The sequence below is a fragment of the Bos grunniens genome, chromosome 6 (genome assembly GCF_055505025.1).
Source record: "Bos grunniens cultivar Pamir isolate PY7600 chromosome 6, Bosgru_T2T1.0, whole genome shotgun sequence".
Taxonomy (NCBI): domain Eukaryota; kingdom Metazoa; phylum Chordata; class Mammalia; order Artiodactyla; family Bovidae; genus Bos; species Bos grunniens.
This window is the reverse complement of record NC_141170.1, coordinates 31855740-31861516: the sequence shown is the minus strand read 5'-3', so window position 1 is coordinate 31861516 and position 5777 is coordinate 31855740. Positions and strand designations below refer to the sequence as shown.

The 5777-nt window shown below is 42.3% G+C and overlaps 1 pseudogene across 1 annotated transcript; it reads left to right on the top strand.

Annotated features, from left to right (window-relative positions):
- The first annotated feature begins 528 nt into the window (after positions 1 to 528).
- LOC147370519 (purine nucleoside phosphorylase pseudogene) lies at positions 529 to 4570 on the top strand (annotated as a pseudogene). Its single transcript, XR_015165342.1, has one exon. The product of XR_015165342.1 is annotated as a purine nucleoside phosphorylase pseudogene (transcript).
- The last annotated feature ends 1207 nt before the right edge of the window (positions 4571 to 5777 follow it).

The following is a 5777-nucleotide window of genomic DNA, read 5'->3' as shown; positions in this document are numbered from 1 at the left end:
CTCTAAGATATGTTTTTACACTGACATGACATTTGGCCCTACACATTCATATCACAAAGCCAAGTAATATAATTATTTCCAGAAGCTGCTTTTACACCAAGAAGCCTAGTAATAACTTAACTATACCTAAAAGTGACTGTGACCCACATAAATATATCCTATTATGTCCAAATTAACTATATTCCCCCTCTCAAGTCCCGTATAACGTATTCTCCAAAAGGCTTGCAACACCCTCTCCAGTGCCTCCAGACACAAAAGGAAGTGAGACAGAAGAAGAATTGAAGAAGAAAAAGACATTAGTCTTAACCTTTCATGGTTAAATATTTTATTACTATAAATACTGCAAAGAAAAAAAAAAAAAAAAAAGGACTTCCCTGGTGGCTCAGACAGTAAGGAATCTGCTGGCAATGTGGGAGACCTAGGTTCTATCCCTGGATGGGAAAGATTCCCTGAAGAAGGGAATGGTTACCCACTCCAGGATTCTTGCCTGTAGAATTTCATGGAGAGAGAAGCCTCTCCATGGAATGGAGGATGATGGACTACAGTCCATGGGGTTGCAAAGAGTTGGACACAACTGAGTGTCTGCCTAGTCAAGGCTATGGTTTTTCCAGTAGTCATGTATGGATGTGAGAGTTGGACTGTGAAGAAAGCTGAGCACCGAAGAATTGATGCTTTTGAACTGTGGTGTTGGAGAAGTCCCTTGGACTGCAAGGAGATCCAACCAGTCCATGCTAGAGGAGATCAGTCCTGGGTGTTCACTTCATGCGAAGAGTTGACTCATTGGAAAAGACTCTGATGCTGGGAGGGATTGGGGGCAGGAGGAGAAGGGGACGACAGAGGATGAGATGGCTGGATGGCATCACTGACTCGATGGACGTGAGTTTGAGTGAACTCCGGGAGTTGGTGGTGGACAGGAAGGCCTGGTGTGCTGTGATTCATGGGGTCGCAAAGAGTTGGACACAACTGAGCGACTGAACTGAACTGAACTGAGTGACTAATCACAGCACAGTATATTACAAAAATGTATGACCATATGACTACTTTGATATGTATTCTCCTCTAATTAAGAGACTGGTTCCACCTCATTAGAACTGATTCAAATGTATTCTTTTTAATGGCTGAGTAATACTCCATTGTGTATATGTACCACTGCTTATTATACAGAGTGAAGTAAGCCAGAAGGAAAAACATAAATACAGTATACTAACGCATATATATGGAATTTAGAAAGATGGTAACAATAACCTGGTGTACGGGACAGCAAAAGAGACACTGATGTATAGAACAGTCTTATGGACTCTGTGGGAGAGGGAGAGGGTGGGAAGATTTGGGAGAGTGACATTGAAACATGTAGAATATCATGTAAGAAACGAGTTGCCAGTCCAGGTTTGATGCACGATACTGGATGCTTGGGGCTGGTGCACTGGGACGACCCAGAGGGATGGTGTGGGGAGGGAGGAGGGAGGAGAGTTCAGGATGGGGAACACATGTATGCCTGTGGCGGATTCATTTTGATATTTGGCAAAACTAATACAATTATGTAAACTTTAAAAATAAAATAAAATTTTAAAAAAATAAAAAAAAATAAAAATAAAAAAAAAAGAGAGAGACTGGTTCCATTTTTGATGTTTGACCATTGACAGCTTTTAAATTCCCAAGCTCCTCCCTGTCTTTCCACATCTGAACAACTAAGAGAAGAAATTCAGTGTGTGTTTCATGTTTTTTGGTGTCCAAGAACAATTCAAACTTCACAGTCCCCAAACCCACTGTGAACTCTTGCCCAGACCCACCTCTCTAAAAGCCATAAAGGCTCAGCTCACTTTCTCTGCTTCCCTTAAGCCACCTGGACCAGACTGTACCCACAATGATCTCCCCAGAAAGTCATGTTGAGTGTCTGTGAAATCTGCATAATATCAGATATAATACTGATATTATACTAATACTAAGGTCATTTTCCAGTATGTTAAACTTTCAGAATCCAGTTTGATGGGTTTGTCATGACGTTAGCTAATGCTTTGTAATACTAAGGTCACTAATACTAAGGTCATTTTCCAGTATGTTAAACTTTCAGAATCCAGTTTGATGGGTTTGTCATGACATTAGCTAATGCTTTGTAAACCTGCATACCCATTGCACTCAACCAGGACAACAGGAAATGGGTTTCCAGGCAAATGTGGACATCAAGGTCACAGGAAGAGGCCACCTGCAGCATATTCTTTCTGCCTGTGATCCATCTGTCCAGCTCCACCCTGCTCTGGCCTGTGAGACTGAACTTCTATTTCTCCTCTCTTTCATGAAATGGGAAGCCTGGTACTTTTGACACTCATTTGCAAACCTGACTCTGCTCCTTTGCATTTCTGACTTTTCCTGATCAATGGTTTCTTATCATCTGGTTACTATTATTGCAAATTTGATCTCTGTGTGCTAAATCCTGGTCTCTATCTTTTGGACCTCAATTTGTCACCTGATACAAACCCAATCTTGATCTTTACTTCATGATTCAGTTTGTTGTTGTTATTTTTAATTTTATGCTGCATCTATTGATTGACTGATTTCTATGATTTGCCAATGTCAGCTCATGAAGGGCAACATAACAGGGAAGACTAAGAGACAAGGTAAAGAGAACCTAAAATATGGCACAAACCCATGCAACAAGTTGATGCCAAGAGATCAAGGAGTCTAGCTGGATCCCAATTACTTCATATTCATTCAAGAAAAAAGTTTCATTACTTTTTTAAGAAATAATTAGAGATAAAGACATTATCCATCAGATTCATCTTACTAGGGAAGCCCTATGGAATTGAAGGCTTCCATATACAGAAAAGCCACACATTGAATTCCTAACTGAGCTACACATCTTACAACTACCTTATAAATGTGTGTGCTGATTCCAGAAATGATTAGAAGAGAAATATGAGTATCTAGGAAAGTCACCCTCACTACAGGGACACCACTTAAAATGCTAGACTGTAATCATTCCCACTTTCCAAATACTGTTTTGAAGTAAAGAGCATGTAGACACCCGATAGACAGCTAAGTTTGATTGTCTTAAATATAAACCTCCTCACTATGTTTCAGGGTTGCAAATAAACCATAAAGCATCTTTGTGAAAATAAAAAACTACTACCCCTTCTACCAATTTAATACAACCCTTTACAAAAGTTCATGACAGACGCTGGGTGGGTAACACTCGTTTACTGGAGCCAGCTCAGCTCAGAGGAGCAGATATAAACCGAGAAGGGCAAACTCATCGAGAGGGCGTCTGCGGGACCATGGAGAATGGATTTACATATGAAGATTATCAAGACACTGCAAAATGGCTTTTGTCTCATACCGAACAGCAACCTCGAGTGGCAATGATCTGTGGTTCTGGGTTAGGAGGTCTGATTAACAGATTGACTCAAGCCCAGACCTTTGACTACAGTGAAATACCAAACTTTCCCAAAAGTACAGTGCCAGGTCATGCTGGTCGACTGGTGTTTGGGATCTTGAATGGCAGAGCCTGTGTGATGATGCAGGGCAGGTTCCACATGTATGAAGGCTACCCGTTCTGGAAGGTGACGTTCCCAGTGAGGGTTTTCCGGCTTCTGGGTGTGGAGACCCTAGTGGTCACCAACGCAGCTGGAGGGCTGAACCCCAACTTTGAGGTTGGCGATATCATGCTGATCCGTGATCACATCAACCTACCTGGTTTCAGTGGTGAGAACCCTCTCAGAGGGCCCAATGAGGAAAGGTTTGGAGTTCGTTTCCCTGCCACGTCTGATGCCTACAACCGGGATATGAGGCAGAAAGCTCACAGTACCTGGAAACAAATGGGGGAGCAAAGAGAGTTACAGGAAGGCACCTATGTGATGTTGGGGGGCCCCAATTATGAGACTGTGGCAGAGTGTCGCCTGCTGAGGAATCTAGGGGCAGATGCTGTTGGCATGAGCACAGTACCAGAAGTTATAGTCGCAAGACACTGTGGACTTCGAGTCTTTGGCTTCTCACTCATCACAAACAAGGTCATCATGGATTATGAAAGCCAGGGGAAGGCCGATCACAAGGAAGTACTAGAGGCTGGGAAGCAAGCTGCACAGAAATTAGAGCAGTTTGTCTCCCTTCTTATGGCTAGCATTCCACTGCCAGGGCACACCAGTTAACCAGCCCCGGAGTGGGTTGGCCTCTCCATTATGGGATCCGAGGAGCTGCTGCCTACTTCAGCCCTTGCTGGAGTCACATGCCTCTGCCTTAGGTGGCGGCAGAAAGGAGGGTCACCTTCCCTGCTTCTCACACCAGACCTTACTGGTGCTGAGCCCTCTTCTGGTCAGTTTGTCATCTCAAAATGATTTCCACTCCTATTCCTCTTCAAGAACTGGAGCCCCAACCCTAGCACACATCCAAGGATTTAGTTTGGGGCCCTCAAACTCAGCACAGGAACTATTACTTGCTTAAGATGGTCCTCTCACATTCCTCGGAGCTCAGTTCTGCCTCCTCAGAGCATTGGAGACCATACAGGGAAGAGCCTATTGCTTTTGGATTTTTATGCTATTGTATTTTGAATAAAGAGAAAGATGAAAAAAAAAAAAAAGTTCATGACTTAGTAAGCAGGAAAAAGGCTAGATTTCAACTCTCACTTACCCCTCTTTCTGGGCATCTTTGATCAGTGAGTAACTCATACAAACATATTGGCAGACTTGATATTGTCAATAATGACCAGAGGATGACTATGGCATCTCAACTTTCATCTTACTAGTTTTGGACATCACAGACCAAAACTGATGGAGAGAACATACCTAGGCTCTCCCTCTGTCCCTGACTGCTCTGGTGAAGAGGAAATGTATTCTCTTGTACATACACTAATGTGACTGCCTGGCTGATAGCTGAGAACACTGTGGTCAGGGACTCTTCTCTGCTTTTCCTAAGCCTGAGTCTTGGACGCTCATGGTCCGGAGACTAATCTCCATTATTCAGCCACCATAAACAACACCTGAAAGGATATTCAGTGAAAGAGGAAACACTTGGGTCCTTCTCCAAAATACTTAGAGATTAATCCAAAGTCTAGAAAAAAACACATTGAGTACTCCAAAAGAGTATTGAAAAGGCCCAAGAAGTAGAGAGCAACCTGAAGGGCTTTCTGTCTGTTAGCTATAAAACGAGCAACTTGCTGCTGTAGAACACAACAAAGGCTTTATCCCTCATCCTAACAAGACGCTTCTGCTAAAACAGGAAACTGCTTCAACTGACTGACAGTATTTTATGAGCCTTGAAGATTGGTGTGGAAAAGGCCTGCCAAAAGAAACCATTAAATAATTTCAAATTTCATGTCCCAAAGAATAAAGTTTTCTAGAAAGCAAAAAATAATCCAAACAATGATACATCCTTAAAACATGACAATTCAGAGATTCTCACTTCTCATGGACACAGGTGATGTCAACTGTCTGCTAGGGTAATTGAAAGAGAAGGAATTGAAATATCAAAGGAGACTTTTTCTGCTAAATACAGTTTCTCTGACCTTCTGATACCCACTCTTAAGGATATTAACCTGGAGACAGAATCAACTTTATAGACTTTTTTACTTCCAGAAAACTCTATTGTTATCCCAACATAAAAAATGTCTCAACTCCCTGTGTCACTGAGCATTAGATTATGAAAATCTTCTTTTTATTTTAAGTAATAGAGTTTTATGAAGAAGGAAATGGCAACCCACTCCAGTATTCTTGCCTGGAGAATCCCATGGACAGAGGAGCCTGGCAGGCAAGGGTTGGACATAACAGCAATTAAACCACCACCAATAA